Here is a 24,818-nt window from a genome sequence, read left to right on the forward strand (position 1 = left end):
TGCTGTTGAAGCAGAGATAAAACCCAATACGCATGTGTAAGTGTCTATGTCCGGGAAATGTATAGGTTAACGGACACACAGATGTATATATAGATAAAAACGTACATATATATATATATATATATATATATATATATATATATATATAGATATACACAAAGATATACTACAGATATATATAGAGAGATATATATACACAAACAACAGGTATTGAAATAGACATATACACACAAAACAAATATGTCATTGCAGATATACACATATACATAACTAGGTTACTTTACAGCAATTAGGGGTAACATATATACATCCCGGGCATATGTGACTGGGAGGTCCATTAAATAAATGTTGTACCCCCCACACCACCCAGCTAGGCTGGTCAGACATACAGATAGGCAATAAAGATTACTACACTGCTGCTGTCCAAAACACCGGCAGGAAAGTAGCAGTGGGAGAGATCTGCAAGGTCTACACTTTAAACATGGATAACAGTGTCCCTTGCGGGACCCCAAAAATTCAGTGTATGTGTCAACCTGGTTGATGCGAGCAGGATGTAGGTGTACATGGAACAGTAGGTTGTGCAAGTGTGATAATACATGGGTTGACAAAATGAACGACATGTGTCCTGAGTCGGGGAGAGTGGGCAATGTGTAGGGGTGTGCTCATACCCAGCTGCGCTCACAGTAAGTATATGTCATGTGTGCTGTAGAGGGGTGCCAGGTAGGTGGACCATGGGTATGTAATAATGGGCTTAAGTGTGCAGGTGCTGGTTGGCAGAGATGTAGTAGGCCCACCCAGTGGAAGTCATTAATATCCCTATGTGGGCATAGCAGACGCCTATACGTCCCAAACCTGAAGAGCACATCTACCGGATATACTGTAAACCATCGGGGGAATACATAGAGACCAAATCAGTGCTGTGTACCCGATTAGCATGGACGTCCATAGTTATGAATCAGAATGTGACAAAGTCCAAATAAACACTTCCAGAACTAGTGATATTAGGTGGACAAGTGGCGGAATACAGGTTATGACAGATGACATGTACGAGTCATAAACGGCATGTACCTAGAAAAACGTGAATGAATGCATATGCTCTGTGACTGTCAATCTGTCTGGTTAATAGAACCAATCATCTAAAAGTGTCGCACAGGGTGTTATGCAGTGTTCCTGATACATTGTTCATTCTCCCCCATTGGTGTGTGAGGTCTACTAGTGACGGAAAGTGCATAATTTGATGATCACCTCAGGTAGATGATAGCATAATAGATGGTTCCACACCCGTACGCCTGTGAGTGACACACCCGTTTGGGCAGTTGTGTCTTGCAAAATGAAGGTTATGGCACATGGCCTGTGAGTTTGGGAAAGGAGGCCATATATTGTGTGTAGTGATGTCAGAAATTAATTTGTTGTACCAGAAACAGCTACATGTAATAGGAAACAGTATTAGCAATTATAATGCTACAAGAATAACCTTAATGTATGCAAACCGTGGAAGTAGTCAGTTCACAACTGGCTGTGGGTATGTGTTACCTTGACACATGTGATAGCTCTACATATAGGATCTATAGGGCCGCCACCAGTCTGAATGGCCAAAGTGGGACCTGCTCTGTAGAAATGTCAGACGTACCAGGGCAGAACATACCTACAGCTATGCATAGTACAGCAATGCACACATCTGCACAAATCAAAGCGTAGTCTAGCAGCTGTAAAGTTGTTTATGCTACTACATATAACATATTGACGTGTCAAGTATACAAGACCTGTTACAAGCAACCACTACAGACACGTAGAATATGAGAATGTCCCCTAATCAGGACAGTTGCAATGGCTAGAGTATCGTCACATGACATATGCCTAATGAGGGACTGTCCCATGCAAAGTGGGAAATGTGTCATTCCTACAGTCTCCCGTCGTGCAATCTGAAAGGTGGGAAATGTACAGTAGGTATGCAGTAGCATGACTCGCCGGACAGCTGCGTTAACAAAATCATATTCACATGTCAACATTGCAGAGTATCGGTTCCCATGTATCAGGCAGATGGGAGCAGATCATATGAGGAACACGCATATAATATGAGTACGTCACTGGACAGGCCGCCAAGTTCGTACAGCCGAACGCCTGCCGTCGCCAAATGGTTAGACATACCCGATACTGTAGTCATGTAGTCCGATGTAATACGCATCACAAGGGATCGCACACACCCAGCATGAGTGACAAATGTAAGCAGAAATGTTGGTGAGCGAGCGGCTGTAAGCGTGTTTGTCTACCAGTATGCCAGTAGTGCACTGTCAAAGAAATGTGGAGTCTAAACGGGTAAAAGGTGCTGTAACCAGAGATCAGCAGTGCTTAACACTGTGCAAACCCACGCACAACTGCTCCCACCTGATGGAATGTGCCTTAACCAGTCCGTATCCAAAGGCGTCGGTCTGTCCGCAAACAAAGAACCACCCTATTCATGTGCTGGTAGCAGTACCCTGCACACAGCACATAGCTCATGTGAATTAGCAATAGACCATGGCATATGTACAGACAATAGACCACACACACACCATGCAGCTCAGTCATCCAACAGTATAGCAATGTACTGGCAGATATGTCCGGACCACTGGTGTATGCATGCCTAGCCGTCCTGTGTGTCAGTGTGTGAGCATGCCCAGTATGACTGTTACGCATGTTGTCGACCGACATTACCGTCATAACGTCATGTGTGTGAGCATGCCAAGTATGGACAACTGTATCGCATGTGTCACATGTCCAGATAGTCAGTACTGTGGTGCCGACCCCTCTGTTCTACGCAGACAGGTGTCATGCTGTGTCTGCAGGGTAGCTAATGGTCATGTGGCATTGACAGTTACTACATGTCTGCATAGCGTGGGGGGACATCCAACCACATCCACAGTCCTACACAGCACTGTGGGTGGCGCACATGACTCTCACATGTGTAGGTTGGACGGGAGCACAGCTGACAGTCGTACACATCTGCTGCTACTGTACTGGTATGCCAGGTATTCCATGTCAGTGTGTGGACCTACCTAAATTGCCGGTTGGAGGGATACCAGTGTACGTCAGATCCCAGCGTGAAATACCAGCACAGTGGTGTTGGATGTCCTAGCTTTCACAACCTACATCAAACCACCTGGCCTGCTGTAGTCTGTGTGTGTCTTTGGGGGTTGGGGTCATTCATTGGGTATATCCATAGGCCATTGTATATCATTTGTCTGTAGTGGTCCACACCTGTCCAGCTGCATGGAACGTGTGCGGGCTGTATGGACACACATGATGTTCATCACATAATCTGTAGTGGGTTAGGACACCCTGTGTACTACTGGCTACCATTGTGACCCCCATACGTGCTACAGATGTCATGGTGCCACTAAGGATGTGTACTGTCTGCTGCCCTAACAGTCGGCCACCAAAGTCTCTTGTATGCTCAAATACATACCATAGCAATGGGTAAATACGCATTCTAATACAACTGCCAATTTTTAGGTCGATAGACGTACCCTGGGGGTGTTCTGGACCTGAGGACGGTGCTGGAGGGCTGCCTATGTTGGATGCACACAGTACACCTCCTATACATGACCGAGCACAGGTAGTGTCATGTTTGGCATCCATTGTATTGTGTGCGGGTCAGAGAGGGGATATCTGTGGGTACCTACTGTGTCAGTGCATATGCCTTGTGTTGCCTCTTTGCCAAGGGCAGGTCATACTGTGCACGGCCTTTCGCCGACTGGGCCCTGCTCAGGTAGTTCCTTCGCCAAGTCACACTGTGCCTGTACAGGCCTTGGCAGTGGTGTTGGGCCGTGTGGCCCTGCCCCATGCTGTTCCTGCAGCAACCATTACTGCAGGATCAGAATGTGTAGCATAGCAAATACCATAACAAATTGTGTGCATGTAGCTAGTGAATACTGCAGGGCACCACCGGATGTGTCCGGATACCAGAACCGTGAACTGAGCATCCCAAACACATGCTCAATTACATGTCCTGCCTGTGCATCCGCCTCATTATGGTGTGAGTGTTCAGATGTGTGTGCATTGCTGCTGGGTGTCATCAGCCATGACACCAATGGTTACCCAGCATCCCCCACTAGGACACTGTAGGGGATGTCCATATTGGCAAAGATGTGGTACAGCTGTGTTAGAACCCATATATCGGAATCATCATAGCTTCCAGGGCAGACAGCGCACACATTCATTCTAATGCCCTGGCCATCGCTTATGGCCTAGCTGTTGGAGGGCATGCCCCTGCAGTGACTGTAGGCCCTACCCCACTCACCGGGTGGTGCTGTGATGTGTATGTGTGTGCAGGCTATAGCACCCAGTACCCCAGGGTAGTCACCCATGTGGTTGAAGAGATGGATATTGCTGGTCTACTAATCACGTGTGTTGAGGACATGTACGTGCTCACTAGCATGTATTGACATGGCGTGTGTGAAATGGTGCAGTACTCTGGATGCAGATGCCTGTGAGATCCCCATGACATCCCCAGTTGTGCTGTGTGATGTACCTGTTGCTAGTATACCCAGGCCAACACATACCGAGGTATCCACTGTGATGGGTTTCCCTCGGCCTGTTTGATGTGTCAAGTGTGGCAGGTACAGGTCAACAAGCCGCTGTAGGTGGTCTCTGTCCACCCCACAGTGCTCCACCATCCCCAGCTCATGTAGCCTCTGGTAAGTCACCCTGGGTTTATAAAGTCTTATGTCACCCCAGTAAGGGATGTTCAGCAGCATACACATCATCACTGCCCTCAGCCTCCTGCACATGATGGTCTATGTTGCCTGCTGCAGCCCTACTCATTTGGTCAGATTGTGTCGTGAAATGTCCCCGCAGGTATACACCGGTGGTGTAGAGTGCAGAAGAAACCTGTGTGTATGATGCTTGCTCACATTACCATACTGTTCAGGTACGGGCTGGCCATGTCATCTGCTGAGTGTGCTGATCATCACCTGTTTGTGCAGCCTGTACACCCTGACAACCCCACCACTGCTGTTGTCCCTCCCAATATCAACAGGCAATTATAGACACACCCCTAGCTTAGGTGTGCTAAGGCAGGGGCACTCCCGAGGCACAGTTCTGGAATGTACGTACAGTATGCCTGACCCCCCTCCCATGATGTCAACTATATTCGAGCCCTGAACCCGGCTAACTGCACACATACACTCCAGGTATCTGCATCACACCCTGGGGATAAATGGGATACACTATTGTCAACCTCATCTGCATAGTATAGTCTTCTAATGAATAGTTATATGACCCATAGCGAACCTCCAAATTAATAACCACTGCTTAGTGTCACTCAGATCCGTACACAACTGGTAACAGGTGCCTTACTATCACCATATTCGATGTCCCATGGTCTTCCCAGCAACAAAATACCCGGTGTCTACACAACCGCAACCTGGGACCCTGCACACAACAGACGATCTGCATTACCACTATGCCATGGCAGATATACATACATCCCAGGTTATCACGTACAGATCATCCGGCACATACATTCAATAGTGCTGATGTCCCCAGACATACATGTTTATATCTATGTCTATCTATCCATATCCACATATATCATATATATTATTTGTATACATATATACATAGATATACATACACACATATACATGTACACACATATGTAGTTATTGCATTTATATCACAACAGCGGTCCACATGACACTAAAGCATTAGACAGGCATTAAAAGGAAAATACATGTGCCACCTGCATCATGTAGTGTTGTTACTATCAAGGCATGTGTGTTCTGTTGAGTCACATGGGTCAGACTGTATTAAGGGTAAGTGCAGGGCTGCTGACATTTACTCACCAGACCGGCTGGCGAATGTAGGTGTTGACAACCCAGTGTCTTGGCAGAATATGCAGGCTGTGAACACTAAATAGGTCAGCAACAAAACACACTGAACACATCCCGCAGCTAGCCACCCACAGATATCATATAGGGTATAACTGCCAAACACACACACCTGCCATATTGTGGAATCGAGTACCTACCTGTCTAGTCTACCACACTATAGCATTATGCAGTAACAGAACGCGCTACCGAGTTTCAGCATCACCGCACTCCCAGAGGCATACTTCTAGGTGGATGACATCATATGCAAAGGCAAAGATGCTGATAGAGAATGTATGGAAAGGGGGCCGTCTAACAACATTACTCTTTCCCCAGGCAGTTTGAAACACACACTTGGCAGGGCCGGGAGTCGAACATACACCTAACTATCTTGTCACACTACAGCATCACCCAGTTACAGAACACGCTACCGAGATTACTGGAGCACAGCACTCCCAGAGGCATACTTCTAGGTGGATGACATCATCAGCAAAGGCAAAGACACCAATAGGGAATGTATGGAGAGGGAGCCATCTAAAAGCATTACTCTGTCCCCAGGCAGCTGGAAACACACACACTTGGCAGGGCCGGGAGTCGAACATACACCTAACTACCTTCTCACACTACAGAATTATGCAGTTACAGAAAGCGCTACTGGGATTACTGGAGACACAGTACTCCCAGAGGCATACTTCTAGGTGGATGGCATAATCAGCAAAGGCAAAGACGCTGATAGGGAATGTATGGAGAGGGAGCCGTCTAAAAGCATTACTCTGTCCCCAGGCAGCTGGAAACACACACACACTTGACAGGGCCGTGAGTCAAATATACACCTAACTACCTTAGTACACTAGAGCATTACGCAGTTACAGAACATGCTACTGAGATTACTGGAGCACAGCACTCCCAGAGGCATACTTCTAGGTGGATGACATCATAAACAAAGGCAAAGCCGCCGATAGGGAATGTATGGAGAGGGAGCTGTCTAAAAGCATTACTCTGTCCCCAGGCAGCTGGAAACACAGAAACATGCACACACACACGGCAGAGCTGGGAGTCAAACATACACCTAACTATTTTATTCCACTACAGCATTACGCAGTTACAGAATATGCTACCAATATTACTGAAACACAGCACTCCCAGAGGCATACTTCTTGGTGGAAAACATCATCAGCAAAGGCAAAGACGCCGATAGGGAATGTATGGAGAGGCAGCCATCTAAAAGCATTACTCTGTCCCCAGACAGCTGGAAACACACACACACATGGCAGGGCCGGGAGTCAAACATACACCTAACTACTTTATTACACTACAGCATTACGCAGTTGCAGAACGCGTTACCAAGATTACTCGAACACAGCACTCCCAGAGGCATACTTCTAGATAGATGACATCATCAACAAAGATGCCGATAGGGAATATATGGAGAGGGAGCCATGTAAAAGCATTACTCTGTCCCCAGGCAGCTGGAAACACACACACACACACACACACACACACACACACTTGGCAGGGTCGGGAGTCGAACATACACCTAACTACCTTATCACACTACAGCATTACGCAGTTACAAAACACGCTATCGAGATTACTGGAACACAGCACACCCAGAGGCATACTTCTAGGTGGATGACATCATCAGCAAAGGCAAATATGCCGATAGGGAATGTATGGAGAGGGAGCTGTCTAAAAGCATTACTCTGTCCCCAGGCAGCTGGAACGGCAGGGCCGGGAATCAAACATACACCTAACTACCTTATCACACTACAGCATTTTGCAGTTACAGAAAGCGCTACCCAGAGTACTGGAACACTGCACTCCCAGAGGCATACTTCTAGGTGGATGACATCATCAGCAAATGCAAAGATGCTGATAGGGAATGTATGGAGAAAGAGCAGTCTAAAAGCATATCACTGTCCCAAGGTAGACATAGACAAACACATGGCAGTGGTGTGAGCAGGACAACTGCCTATCTACGGAGCACTATTACAACATTACATGGATATGAGGCACGCCACAGACAGTACACCCTTCAAGACAGTCCCAGTGTGTTCAATGTAGGAATCCATCCTGACGTGGGGTATGGACATCTGTTGCCTGAATGACCACTATCGCTATACAGGATTTCAATGGTCATGCCTATACACAGAGGCACATAACCGACACAAGGTGTCACTGGGCATGCTCACACACTTAGTAGCACACGTCCGTTTGGAATGTACTGTGTGTCCATCTACACAACGGTGTACTGGGCATGCTCACACATTTAGTAGTAGCGAAGGGCTGTCTTGTATGCACATGGATTCTAAACACGGAAGTGCACAGTTTGGAATGTACTGTGTGTCCATCTACACAACAGCGTACTGGGCATGCTCACACACTTAGTAGTAGTGAAGGGCTGTCTTGTATGCACACAGATTCTAAACACGGAAGGGCACAGTGTGTCGATAGTGAACATTGTTAGCATGAACGCTGCACTACACACATCTGACACCGGTCATCAGTGCTAGCTGTGTAGCGTTCGTGAGCACAGCTGATAATCCAGATCCAACAATGGGGAATATGGACATCTCTGCAGTGAGGAACACCTGGCATATGGCACAGTTGTGCACAATAGCACTACCACCGTATACCTCAGATACAGACATGTGAGCCATAAGACCGTGACAGACTACTCCAGGTGTTACTGTCCCCTCGTACATGAAGGCCACTCACATGTACTGACCAGTACACACTCAAGAGCCATCACAGATGTCTCAGGTGCAGATCACAGTAGTACATGCTGCAGTATACTATGTAGCCCTGGGACATCACCATGTCCTTAGACCAGCAACACACATCCATACATTACCACACCACCATGTTACTCATGACCAGTGGACTGTACATGGCTCTACAGCAACTGTGCAGACTACAGATGTACTGACAGGGTTCCATCATGTGGTACGCAATGCAATTGATACCACAGTTCATAACCAGGTTGGCTCTACACATAACAGGGGCCCTGGATCTTACACAGCTTTAACAGATGACTGTCACTGTACACCAGAAAACACTCATGTTTGGATATGACATACATGTAATCGCAGTGGATATGTACATGGCCTACACAATGCATATGTACATTTTGCTGTCCTCTGTGCAGACAAGTGGCTACAGCAATCACACACATGCACATGGAAGGTAGGTCCATGGCTGTTGAATGCTAACAGTACATAAGGTAGCAACGTTGACTGAGGTAACATTCCCTCTGTAACAGTTACTCATGACAACCAACATATCATACAACAGTCCATGTGTCATGTATGTCATCACACATGTCCACAAATTGCAAAGCATATAAACATGGCTACATGACAGGAATGTAGGACCAACACACATGTACATGTAGTGGTGTGCATGCAGCTACCATGCATGTGCAGTAGCTGATGTATGTCATTCATCTGTGTCTAATTACAACATGCAGCTGCAATGCAGCCCCATCATTGACACCTGTATATGGTGAAATACTGACAGTACGTTAGGATGTACATCAGGTATGGATGGATGTGTGTACATAAAATGGTGGTTCACCTTTGCAGATGGATGTTTGCTGAGGACAGCTCACAGGTGCGTCACAAGCTGTCCTACCATTACATGTGCAAACAGTACTCTATGTTACTGTTACCTGAAGATGAAGACATACAACCTACACAGCGGTCAGGGTGTTACTGACTGTACATCACTTAACACCTGTAACACTTACGTCCTCCCATGTACATATAGCAGCACAATTGCCAAAGGTAGCGTTGGTACAACTAATGCGGCCAATACAGCTGCATGTCTGTTAGATGTATCATCATATAGCAGGTGTATGATTCACAGTACTGCCATGTGTGTTTGCTTGTGTGACCATATATGCCATGTATGGTGGGGAATACATCCCAATTGTTACACACCCCTGTACACTGTTGTAGAGATCTGTACATACTGCAGTGTAGAAAGAAAGACGTAGGCAGGGGTGCTGTGTGTATCACACACATGTCAGCTATCTGTATGTGAATGACATTTGTGGACTCCACAGTGTGTGTGTGTGTGTGTGTGTGTGTGTGTGTGTGTGTGTGTGTGTGTGTGTGTATGAATGTATGGCTGTCTGGTGCATGGAGTGAGGGTGTATGCTACCATACAGAACAGACAGGATCCCTAACCCCTCATGGTGATGCAGTCTACTACTCTGTTGATGCCATTGGTCTCAGCCTTACTGGCTACCTGTACATGTTCATTCTCTGTGTCATGTCATGTGGGTGCACAGTACTATGAAGGTGATTACCACATAGGCAGGGGTCCTCACCTCAACACTAACAAGTGTGCATTATAGTGTTGTTGACCCTGTGAGTGTGATCATGTTACTGTGTGTTTCTGTGTATGTCTGTGCGTTTTCTCATCCTGTAATGTGACAGTGTATTACTGCTACACAGTGAGGCTTCATGCTATCAACTGGCCTCTAACATTGACATCAGCCAAACCGCTATGTAAACCCCTCGCACCATGTCACCATACCTGTGATGTGACCCGGTATGGATGTCACGTCTCTAGCCATTGTAGCCTATTGAACAGCTCACATGCTTCTGGATCAGTAGATGTGTGGACATCTGTGGAATGGCATCCTTTCTAACAGTGAAGTTGAGGCTATGTATAGCATGCTGGTATTGCCATACATGCCTGTGAGTACTCCACATTTACACATGGGAAACTGCAAACACTGCTACTTATTGGCACATGCAAGTAGACCTTAAGGAGGGAAGCAGGGCATCATTACCAACATGCTGTTACTGTTGTTACCAAGACACAGACTGTGAACATACAACAATGCACTCTAGCTGCAAACACTGTAACATAATGGCACATGCAATTAGACCTTAAGGAGGGAAGCAGGGCATCATTACCAACATGCTGTTACTGTTGTTACCAAGACACATACTGTGAACATATAACAATGCATTCTAAACATGTACTACAGGGTATGTCTGGTGCGTGTCAACAGTACACAACAAATGTAATATACACTACTCACTGTTCTGTTCACCCTGTGCATCAGACCATATGAGCATGTCCCTGCACCAATGGTGTGGATGACAGGGATGCAGCACAGGCATCATCATATGCACATGGTGATAATGTTTGCCAGGGCCATAGGCTGCACCAGTGGATGACATCATGTGTGTGGGTTATGGCCAGTGATCTGATTGGACATGTGTGGTAGTTATGCATGTGGGTGTTGCACTGCCCTACAGATTTTTCTGCTGTGTGCGTGTGTGTGCACACAGTTCTGCCATGTGTCCAGCCTACACAGGGGTATTATTGACAGCTCCAGATTGTACAGACCAGGATGTACAGCTCACTGTGTCCAGCCACGGCCATGTGACCTGTGCCTGCCAGGGGTTGCACGGGCACTACCAGGCAGAGGTACAGATTGGCTACTGTCCGATGACACATGTCTACTGGAACCGTGTCCCCACTGGGAACATCCAGGGCCATGTCCACGTGGCCTGCTGTGTCCTGGTGTGGACAGTGCAGCATCAGCTGCACTGCTACTGCTACTGGCACTGTGGGAGTGGGCATGTGAGGTGGCTCGTTCATGTTGACCTGCACCAGGTGGTGTAGCTGGCCTACGTCCACGTGGCCTATGCCTCACTCCTACCAGATGTTACAGCACAGACAGCTCATGCTCACAGATTGCCATGCCATGGTCAAGGATTCCAACCATGTCACCCAATCACCTGTCCAGAACATCAGAGATCTGCTGTTGAGCATTTGCCAATGCCTGTATGTTGTTGTTTAAAGAATGGATAGCAGCCCTCTGAAGCCTCTGCCCTTCTGTGTTCTGCCGTTCAGCACATGCATGTGCCACCATTACAGTCTGGAGCATGCGTCTGGTGACACCAGCTGCTGCACTCTGTCCTGCAGGTGCATGTCTGCCAGAGGTCCTCCTACGAGCAGCACTGGCCACATGCCTGTGTGGCACATCTGCAGTCATTACACTGACACCATGTTGTGGAGACACACCTTCTGTAGCCACCACAGGTCCCTTTTACAAGCTAACACATGCTGACTGTCCTTCCTCTATGGCCACTGGTGATGGGGTATGTGTTGGCATGAGTACTGTATGCGGGGAAGAGGGGGACATAGCAGGGATGGCAACCATTGGCACAGATTCAGCCCCTGAAAACCCTGCCTGTACCTCATGCATATGTTCATCAATGCTAGTATCTGTGGGGACACTAACATCAGATGGATCGCAGGAGGGTAATGCACCTATATCACCTGTGAATGCAAAGAAAGACTCTACATTAAACACAGACACAGACACACACACACACAGACACACACACACAGATACACACACACACACACACACACACACACACACACACACACACACACACACACACACAGACACAGACACAGACACACACACACACACAGACACACACACACAGACACACACACAGACACACACACTCACCATGCATGTGATTTAACAGATGGCTTGCAGCATGCATGTGATACAGCAGATGGCATGCAGCTCAGACATAATAGTGGTAGTTAGCATACCTCCCTGGGTTGCACACAACAGCAAGCAGGTGTCATATCAGAAGCCATGCAGTTCACACAATCATGGTAGTAAACATGCATCCCTGTGATACACCATGTGGACCCGCATAGGTTAACAGTACACATGGCTGATGTGACCTTGACATTGACATGTAGTATGACATGTAACCTGCAGACATGTGCATTGACATGCATACATGTCTGACACAATGTTGTCCTGACACATGTACAGTGGTGTAATGGGTATCACATTGCAGTGTTGTCTGTATGCCCTACAGATAGAAAGCACTTTTAACAGATGTGCATGAGCATTGATGGGTAGTATGAGGCACCCACATTGCTATACAATGTGAAGTACAGACACTGTGCCATTGCATGGCATCATAAGGTGCCTATATTACTATACAGTGTGTAATACATGCACAGTGCATAGCCATGACTGCGTGCAAACACATGACATAACTACTGTGGATTGTGACCCACATCGCTGAGATGTATACACACTAAACCATGCTGTGTCATGTGACAGGCCACTGGAAGACCTAAGGATGACACCCCTGCACAACTACTAACATGTCTTAGCTGCCTGTCAACCATGTCCACACATGGCAGACATGTCAATACACCATGTCCCACATGACAGTTATGTACTACACACACAAGGTGCACGGCTGACAGTGATGTCCAACAGCAGCAAGGGAAATGTATGGTATCTGTGGCCTGATGTGTTGACTATGTCTGTGGAAGCTGTACAGGTGACTATTGTCATGCTATGACACAGTCATGATGTTCAATATATATTATATGGTCGAATTAAGTGACACCTCCACAAGCTGTGCACAGGCTTTTAGGATGTCCAGTGTTCCACATCAACTATATAACCATTCAGTAAAGGCTATAGTTGGACCATGTGTGGACAATGTGCAACAGGGTGTATACACATCACATCTACTGTGTGGCTACATGACTCTGGCCATCCTCCATGGCCATGTGTGAACATGTGTTGGCCAAATGTTTGTGATGGCCATCTCACATGTCTGTGTTGTCCCATATGACATACACCCATAGATGTCAGATACGTCACTGTCCACAGGATTATGGAGAGAAAGGGTTGTAGGTTTGGTATGTGGGGTATGTATTATGGGATAGTGAGACAATATTGCAGCTGGAACACTACATGTCTGGGACTTGTCAAATGGCACATCACAATGTGTGCACCCATTGCAGGGGCATATTACACAATGGTGAATCCTGTGGGCTGCCCACATCCCAGCTCACTGTGTGGTACTGTTTGTGTACCACACATGTGTTGTTCCAATGTATAGTACATATGCCTACATTGAACAACACCTCCACCGTTGTATGCACAGCTGCTCACACATCTAGCAATGACAGATACTGTGGTTTCATGTCGGTGTTTCATTTAGTCTGAATATATTGCACATGGATAGCCAGTGTGCTTGATGACAGATGCGACCTGTATATCGTGACTGGACCATACATTATGTGGACATGTGTTAAATGGACACATGGCATATAGATATATGCATGAACATGCCTGATACTGATAACTGTCTCACCTGCAACGGACTGATGTCTGTGCGGCACGCCAGAGGTACCTGTATAGGGGTGACACAGTGGTTTGAACATTATCCATGACTGTATGACAGCTACAGGGTGCACTGTGCATATTAACACATTCGCCTGTACAATAGCATATAGTATGCACATGTGCGCATACACAGGGTACCTAACTATAGTATGCAGCATGTGTGTAAACATAACTTGCATATGATGTTACATTACATATTGTACAGTGACACATGCAACTAAATGGGATATTATAGTCATATGTGCATTAGTGACTTACCAGGCAACTCCAGGCTTAGTGGTTGGGAGACACCCACCTCCACGATGGCAGCTATTGTTTGTGGATGCTGTTCTGAGGGTGTCTGCAGGCTGGCCAGTAGCTCCTCAGTGCGTGTGAGTGGGGTCTGGGTTGGTGGCCCACCACCTGTTCCACCTTGTTCCCTGGCGATTGCATTGGCATGCTGTTTTGCATGTCGTATCAAGTCCGTGCAGTGTCTGCGCACCTGCTGGTAGGTGCAGTTATGGCCACCCTCATCATTAACCTTCCTGCGTAGTTCCTGCCACAGGTCATCATGCTGCTGGGCATGCTGTGGCACATGGGTGAACAACACCTCATAATTATCATGGAGGTACGGGATGAGGGCATCATCCTCCTGGCAGCTATATGCTGGCAGGCGTGAATGAGGCATTATATATGAACATATTTATGCCATGAATACTAACAAAAGTGATAATGCTCTCGCTAGACACAAGTTAATGTATCCAGGCCATAACTTTACTTTTAAAGCTATTGACCAAATTCAACATAATATTCGGGGTGGGCCTTTTAACTTGTTACTTGAGGAGTGCGAACTTTCATGGCAAATAAGATCTAATGCCTTTTGCGAACCAGGGTTAAATGACCATTGTCCATAAATGTCGTGTTATGGCAGGAACTCCAAGGCTTAAAAATACTTGTAGAAACTCCACTTTATTCACCAAATAACAAAGATTGAAACAGATTGGCAACAGGTTTAGACTTTTGACTTTTGCTGCTTTTCTATTTAAATGACCATTGTAACATTATATGTCTTTTAAAATTAAGGAGTTTAAAAAGATAGTGTATAATACTGGAGGTATGCTTTCATTACCCACTATTTATAGCTGTGGAATGTATTATATATAATTTTCCAGTTAGTGTCAAGAAATTTGTTATAATAATGAACATAGAAATATGGTTTACGTTATTATTTTTCATATATATATATATATATATATATATATATATATATATATATATATATTTTTTTTTTTTTTTACTTGTTATATATGTACAAGTAGGTGTCTTAGTGATGTTTTTATAAGTAATATAAAGGTTTTTTATATGACACATTAAGAATGTTGTAACATCTTTTCAGAACTTCTGACATCCTTACATGAAAGTATCTGATTAGTTAAAACTTGACCACATGATGGTCCCGCTTGTTATTTAAATGGTCTTGTGAATGTAATGTGAAATCTGAAGAAGTTGCCTTAATCAAGGCGACGAAAAGCACTTTATTAAACCTGTTTTATTCATTTACACATTTCTTTTCTGCGTTGGATTGGTGTGCCGACAGGTCACAGTATCACAGAGATGTACAGAGATACAGCTGCACATACATTTGTATTAAATCTAGTACATATGAACAGTTATCTTTGCAAATCGTCATGACACTGACATGACTGACATGTTTGTGTCACACACATGTAACACCCATTGTATATTGGATATCATCACCATATATGTGTGTCACCTCATTACATTGCTCATACTCCATGTGAATGCTGTCTTGATGTGGGCATGTCTGTTTGCCTGTACTGGTGTTCTTACCTATCAGCATATGCCTGGATGTGTCCACAGTAATGCTGTTGACCTTGATGCTGTGTATATGTCACATATCAACACATACACTGCCTTAACGGACATGAGCAGTGACAATGTACACATGCACATGGAAACCATTACATGCATGTGTTTTGCCATATACATCTACACGGCACTGCACAGCAGTTCAACATCCTGCCACATATCACCTGTGTTGCACATGTGATACACATGGGACAATGGTTAGCTGGACGTTATTTGCAGGGATGATATCAACCATGGCATGTACCAGCAAGGTTTACTAGCTGTATTCAACAGCCATTTTGCCACCGCCAGGTGCATCAGTGCCACATTACTGATCCAGACAGTTAATGATACATCTACCATGCGGTCATCGCACCATGTTTGACAGAGATGACATGTGCAGCTTTGATGGACAGGGTTGCATGGTATGGCAGGGGTATGTAACATGTATGGCACACGGATCTGTCCAGCATGTGGTGATCATTGTAGTAGGACGGTGGCTGTCCATGATGTATGTCTTTCAGATTAGGATATGTACGTGTAGCATGTCGAACATCACAGTGTAGCACATGTCTTTATACAAGGTAGCCAGCATGCTGCATAGTAGAGGTGAGGATTGTGAAGGCTGGTATCACCAATCCACGGATGGCCAATACCCCTGAAAGGTGATATGTGATCCGATACTGGTCACCCGAGTGCTGAGTATGCCTGTCCAATGATCTCCATGCTCATGGATGGCACCCTGTCATGACATGGGTGTCTCGTATGACTACCTAATAGGCCTGGAGACATCACCAGCTCAGGGAGGTGAACTGCACAGCACCATCCCTTACACACAGTGTCCATAATGTTGACCGCTGCCTAGGTAGTAGTTAATGGGTACAGGGTTATTCACCTAGCGGTGACAATGCTATTATCGGCTGTCAGATTGTGCACATATGTCATGCACCTCTCCCACAAAGCCCATTCTGTATGTTGTCCACAACACTGAGACAGCTATTGCTCCTAGGTCATGGCCATTCACATCCTTACATATGCAGATGCCTCCCATTTGTCTGTGTGGTATGGGCTACAATGAGGGGGAGTACTAAACATTAACCCTGTTTTACTGTAGCTGCCACTGGTGTGATATGCACATGTCACTCAGACACCTCTTGCAGTGTTGCTTGTGACAATAGGCCACTAGTAGACCACTCCTGTGACATACGAAGGTACATCTAGTATACTCAGTGTAGCTGGAACACAGTATGGGTGATGTCTTATGACCTGTCACAGGTATGCTATGCAGTGTGAACTCATCCGTACTGTCATCTACATCTCTACTGCTAACATCTACGTTGATAAAGGTTCATAGACCTGCAGACCATACTCAGCAGGGTAATAGTGCAGTGCCTCCAGTTATGACTGGTGTCTCCGCTTGTGGGTTGCAGTGGGTTTATATTATCCAACACCCTATCTGTATTGCATATTCATGCAGAGGACTTGTTCAGAACATGTAAGCACTTCACGAGGTACTTATTACTATAGCACACATTCCAACTAATTTCTTACAGGGACACTGTCTGTCCTCACATTTCCAGCTTGCTTACAGTACAACAGCTGTTGTACACACGTAACTCACATATCTTGTGAGACATGGTTGAATATACAGGCATGTCCAAGTGTCACTTACCAGTGTTATTGCCTGTCTATATGATGAATATGGCAAACATGAGGCAATACAGCAATTGTCTCATGTACACAGTCAATGCTCACCTCCCAACATACAACACTACAGCCTGTGGGAGATGCACATATGTAGCCATGCTGGGGGTAATGCTCTCACCAACCCAGACTGAACCTGGCATTCATGTGGGGACATTTGACATTTGCAACACACCCCACTCACATAGTCTCACTAGATTTCCACCACCATGGGCCACACATAGTATGACTACAACATTTGCAGAACCTCTCCATACTCTGTGTAGGCAACAGAGGCAGCCCCCATCACCAAACACAACACCAATTACTTATAGCCCACAGACTCATGTGTGTACATAAACTACAGCCAATAAGGTGTCATAACCTACACAACACACCAGTCATAGGTGACTCTGTAGGCGGTCACACTGATGTCCCACTCAGCAGGCTACACAAGGTGATAGTCGCTTACATCTGGCTGTCAGGTTACAGGATTCGCAACATAACCTATGCACCATGCCACACCTCACCAGGTATGATTTGACTGTCATTCTCCATGTTAGTGTGACTGCCCTGAGATGTAACTTCCTGGACTACATATACAGGGACATGCAATAGCTCTCTGGTCTTGTAGACCAGAAGGTATCGCCCAAGCCCTGAGATGCATTCTGCATTCATCCAGAATGAGACCACTGTACAACAACTGAATGTTTCACTTCAACAGTTGCCTATGCATCTGCTGTCATTCCACAGGCATCCAGTATCTGTCTGCTTTGAATGACATGGTCAACAAAGCACGATGCTTTGGCACAGATAGCCTGCACCTGTCAGCCCTGGGAGTACAAATAACATGTAAGGCTCTTGCTGCTCCTATACTGCCTGTCTTGGACAGTTTCCATTAACATTCACCACCAGAACAGGAAAAGGCAAGCAAAACCTGGGGTATTGTTACTCAGTTCTTGACATCTTCATCTCTAACGCACTCAGGCGAGGCACACCTTATAATGGACCACTTCGATATCTTTGCAATGACTGGGACCTGCCTCTAGGCTCTGGAGAGCACACCTGCACTGACAAGTTACATGCAGACCACACCTTTCAGTCATGTAACCAGGACCGGAACACCCACGGCAGAGGAGTGTCCATATTTCACAAGGATGTACACACTTCCAGGCTGGTTCCTTAGCACAATGCATCAGAGGTGATCCACGTGCAACTAACTGTGGCCAGAACTGCTATACACATTGTAACTTGCTACGGATTCAACAACATACCCCACGGTTACTGGCCCTCATTTCTTGGTGTGCTGGACAGTAGGGTTCAGACAGGTACTACTGATGTGAGACTGACACTACCCCACACTTAACTGGGATGCCTACTCATGTACCGACACATTAGGACAACGCTTTATGTGATTCATAACCTCCACTCGGCTGGATTAACTCAGACACACCACCACCAAGACCAACAATATCCTAGACATGGACATTACCAACATGTGACTGGTGTTCCACAACTGGGGTTATCCCCTCGTTGGTAGTTTCCGAACATATGCTAATCACCCTTGTTATCCACATCCCGGCACCACACCCTTCACGGAATACACAGTAGAAGATTTCTACAACGCCTACATCAGACGTCTTATGACAGCAGTAGTAAACGTCATGACACCCGTGCAGATGGACAATGCACTTACAAATGCTGAAACATACACCAGTGCACTTCATTAGCACTTACATGACTGCATGGATCATGCTATCCCAAACAGAGCCATGATGGTACCCACCAGATAATGGATGCCACTCTGGGGGTCCGGTTCCATGCACATAATGTACAACAGAAGGTGGTGGCTGTTGCAAATTGGAGTACAATCCCATGGGTGGAGTAGCTCACTGGTCAGCCTCAGTAGGAATCTGGGATCCCTTATAACATCCTCCAAAGCTAGCTACGTAAACATTATTGCGACACATTCCAAGGACTACCACAAAGCATTATGGAGGTATGTCAGTACTCAATGGCAATACCCACATCTGCTCTGACATATGACGGTTAGGCAGGAACATGACAGACCGACTGCTATTGGCAACATCCTGGCAGATAGGTTCAATGCTAACTTTACACCCTCTCACTCCCTACAGGGCCAAAATCCATACAGGAACAATGCAGAGTCTCTGCGGTCACAACCATGCAGTTCCAACCTGCACTCTCTAAGGCCTGAAACACAGACTCCATGTGACCATCCAACATCCCAGGCTGTGATTTACACAAACCTCAGAATGACATGGCTCCCCACTTGATCACCAGATTCAGTAATACCCTTGTATCAGACATTGTGGCCCCTGAATGGCGCACAGCAACAGTCATCACACTCCACACAGGTGGCGCCACAATGAACCAGAAGGACTATTGCCCTATACGCCTGACTGGACTGTTCTGCAAGGCTATGGGGCACATCATCATAGAAGTCATTCACAGAGACATTGGTGGCCTCCAGAACTTTGATGCCACCCAGGTTGGATTTGTTATGGCCAGACCATGGCTCCTACACCTAGTGGATTCCTTTGATACAGTTACCAGGGTAGTTGATGAGGGTAAGGGGGTCCACACAGCCTATATTGTCCTCTCATTGGCTTTCAGCACCGTTCTCCATTCTGGTATTGACAGCGTACACATCCACCTGCACATCGACCCCTACGTCTTGGGATGTTATGCAAAGTGGCTCACAGACAGGACCCACACAATGAGGGTAGCATACCTTGGTACCTACAGTAATTAAATTACACTTGGCATACCACAGTTCTCGGTCATAGGGCCCCTCATGTTTGGTATATGCTTCCCTGAGGTGCAGGCTAGCACAGAGGGACTTTCCCTGAATAGGTGTCCAGACGACTGCAAACAAGGAACCATGATTGATCCACCAGCTGATACAGACACCCTCCATATGGGTGCCACTGTGACGGATACCTGATGTCAATAACATGGCCTCAAGCTGCATAACACAAGGTGCATAGACATCCCCTTTGGATTACACCAATCACCCACTGACTGTCACATAGGTGGTAGTCCCCTACATACATGTGACATTATACAGGATCTTAGTACACACGTATATAGCACCCACTATTGCCAATGTGGTGTGGATATCCTTCTACGTGGCCACCCTTATCTGTTATGGGTTTGTAGCTGGAACAAAGGCACCCATTGTACCTCTATACTCCTGATGTATGACACACATTCAGGGGTACAACACCCCTTTTGGGGTGTACCTTACGGAACAGCAACGCCGTTACATACCACAAGATTAACACACCATGAGGATTATTGACCTCCGAAGGATGACGTATGCGGCACAACTATGGACACCATGACTGTACACATTTGCATACTGCATACTCAGGGGTGACCTCTGCTGAACATACAGGGCCCATGTCCACAACAATATTTATGGATATACTCCACATAAGCAACATAAGCAAAGGCCACTGAGAGCAACATGCTCATGGATATGTGCACAAACGCAACGATGAGTGGGACGTGCTTGAGGGATACATTCCTGAACCAGACACTCACCATGCTTTGGAACATGATTCCTATGTACATCAAGCAGGGGCACTCACTAGCACTCTTCATGAGATACCTCGATGGGTGGATGAGAGACACACATGTACGCCAGGGATCACTGCAGTGGCTGTACTGTACACAGGTGCAGGTAATGCATGGCTCTGCTGTTCACAGACAGGACACTACCCTAGGGAGGTGCCATCGGTGAAAACACTGTCGTTGGGCTTACACATTTTTATTTATTTTATTTTACATTTGTTGACCGGGCTAGTCTGGCTGGATAACAAGTCCATTTTCAGCAGAGGCCCGAGGAGAAAAGCTCCACTATCTACTAATACATTACATACAACTAGGTCACTTAAGAAGAAATATATATATATAGAATATAACATTGCAAGAGAGAATTCAACAGTAATAAAAACATGGACTTGGCCAGACAGCATAGTACCTCACTATGAACCTGTGAAGCTATTACATGTCCTTTGTGCATGGATAATTGAGTAGCTCTTCCATTTCAGTTACCTATCATGCTGTTACAGTGTCCCGTGACTGCAAGACATATGTATCCTGTTATTGTGTATTCTACATGCCAATAAACGATACCCTTTGTTTGCATGATATAACAGTTATGCTGTGTAAAATATCTGACATATCTACCTACAATACTGTACAGTATGCATATTTTAAACATTATCCCATAATGCAAAGCATACTTGCACAGCAGGACCACCCTAGGCTTGTTATTCTCATTATATGCCCTTACACATGCCTACTGTGACATTATATCGACATATACTATCCCCTGCTATGGCACGTACATGTTGGACAAACCCTACCACTGATGGTGGGTGGTGTGGAATTGTTGTGTTTAAAGCCCTCATGTAGCATCCCTTGTGGTGTATGAGATGTTTACCTTGTGGCCCACAGCAGGACACACAATTTCTACAAGTGTTATTATGCTCAACAAGACATCACTACATAATACCCTTTCTTTCCCACTTTATGCATTGCGTACACTTTAATTACTACAAAACAGGCTCTACATACACCGGCATACTGAGTGTTCTACATACCTTGTTTCTGAGTCTTCGTAAAATATCTCTCTTACACCTTTACTGTTTAAACGGTTCTATGGTATGAGCTTACAGTCTGAATGTATGGCAAGGCATCCTTATATACGTCGATACCTGTAACATGTGGTATCCTGCTGCCAATTGGTGTTCCTGAGTAAATTATTACATGCACATCAGCTGTGCCGCTACTCCATTTGCAAATTATGTGGCAACATTGGGGTATAATTGAACTCTCCACTTGGGCGTTGCCCGTTTGCCCTACCTTTGTGGAGACGACCTGTATGTGTTTTTTTGCGAGGAATTGCAACTGCTATTTGGAGAGACACTGATATTTTGAATTTATGTCCCCCATGGATTGTGTGTGATGGCTAGAGTATGTGGTTCTACATGTGAGTGTACCTGTCATCTCAACCATCTGATAAGGGACTACTGCAAACAAAACCTGTAACATCACCGTCTGTTCCATTATACAACAGCTACGATTTCACATGGCGCCATTACAATTGTGTCTCTCACAAGGTATGTTAATGGTTCTGCAGATGTAATTGAGTGAGTGGATGTTTGTGATGTTATTACAGTCTGTATTGCAATTGTTTCGGATGTGGGGAAGATGTAGGTGGGTGTACATAGCATATACAGGTTTGTGGGGACTGCATTTCTACATATTCCATATATGTGTGTGGGCTCCTTCCCTAATTGAAGACCTATCATTTAGTAGCCTGAGAAACTATGGTTGTTACAGGCTTATACATTGAGCCATTGTTAATTGGTTTCTATATAGCATGCAGGTGAGGTTGATACTTCAATACCTCTGGAAATACATCGATATGTAAGGGAATGTTACTAAATGACAGCTGTCTCCTGTATTTCTGTCACAGATATTTGCACTCATTGCAGTTGTGTTGGTGACTGAACCTCTTTGGCATGGGTTGCTACCTTTTAAAATGGACATAGTGGGACATTTGCAGGACACACATCAGTGTTTCCAAGCCAACACATACCCATGGTCAGTACACAGGATAGAACATACTTTTATCCTGAATACATACTTATTCTTGACGCACTTTAGCTACTTATCATGTTTCATGTAACATTTACGTATTTTAGATATAGGCATAACTATTTAATGCAACCATTACATAATATATGGGACATAATTATGTCCTACAATCTCGGACATTTGCCCTTTTTAATTTTTTTGTCAGGAAACAACTGCCCAGGGAGGGACTGTCCCTCTTAAAGTGGGACAGGTGGTAACTGTATGCCTACGGCCAGCTATGACCACACCTACCGTACTGATCTACCTCCGAGTTAGCACTAACAGACACACTATGCAAACACACACACACACACATTACAGTCCCACAGAAATGCACACAGTACCCTCAACACACACATACACAGACTACAGCAATCACATACACAGTTGAACACAGTACCTACCTAGACTGCAGCACCGGCAGCGATAACTACATGTCCCTTAACATTGTGATAATATTACTCTCGGTTCTAGTGTTCCGGTACTGTGGTCTTTCGGTCTTTCAGCCTCGTGATTACGCGTATCGGTATGTGACACATTCGATAGTTGGCAGTATCCTATTTATTTGTACCTCCATGGTTGTGTACATGTCATTGACCTATCTATATATTTGTAGATATAGGTGAATACGTATATATCAACTTATATCTCTCTATCACCCTTTCTATATATATATATATATATATATATATATATATATATATAGAGAGAGAGAGAGAGAGAGAGAGACAGAGAGAGAGAGTGAGAGGGAGAACACACCTTTCATTGTGTACAAGTCGGTGTATACTGTTTCCTGGACTCCGCACGTTTGTGTTTTAACCTGTCACAATACACACCTGCCGTTGGTACATCTCGGGTAGCTTGGTGTTAGGTGATTGTGTACATGATAGTGTGTTCTACTCCTGGCAGTGGTCGTTCTACCCTTCAGAGCAGGCACTATTAGTACAGGGGTGAATAATGCTAGTTTCACCTGTTCTGGACATCGTTGACCGTGATCTGCGCGATATTCAGAAAAGCTTAGCCCTGTTTCATGCATATTCGTATATTCATGTTTAAACGACGCTTACCAGCACTTGCCAATGCATAATCCTGCTGATATGTGCTAAACCTGATCTGATGACCTGCATCCAACATCCATTATTCGTGCCTTCGGGATTACGTAACGTCCCTTGCAGGACGTGGGACCGGGAACATGCACAACAGTCAGTGCATTTACCACTTGGGCATCTGGGATTTGTACATGTGTTATGGTGTTTTGTATGTGGACTGTACTATGGCTGTTACTCCATAGTGCAATCAAATGTATATGGATGAGACCTATTAATGGTATGTCCAAATGATGTTTAATGGATGTGCTCCAGCATTGGTCATGTATGTCACAGTGTGCCACACACTATAATATGCTACACCTTCACACAACTATAGGTGGAGCATGCTGTGGTGACAGATACCTGTCATGGGTACTCCCCATGCTTTGCCACTACTTCCCTGATTACATTATATGGAGCCCCTCATTAACACACCAGGTAAGCCATGCAGAGTGTGTGGGGAACAAT

The sequence above is a fragment of the Protopterus annectens genome, chromosome 3.part1, assembly GCF_019279795.1.
Source record: "Protopterus annectens isolate FY-2018-M chromosome 3.part1, PAN1.0, whole genome shotgun sequence".
In the NCBI taxonomy this organism is placed as follows: Eukaryota; Metazoa; Chordata; order Ceratodontiformes; family Protopteridae; genus Protopterus; species Protopterus annectens.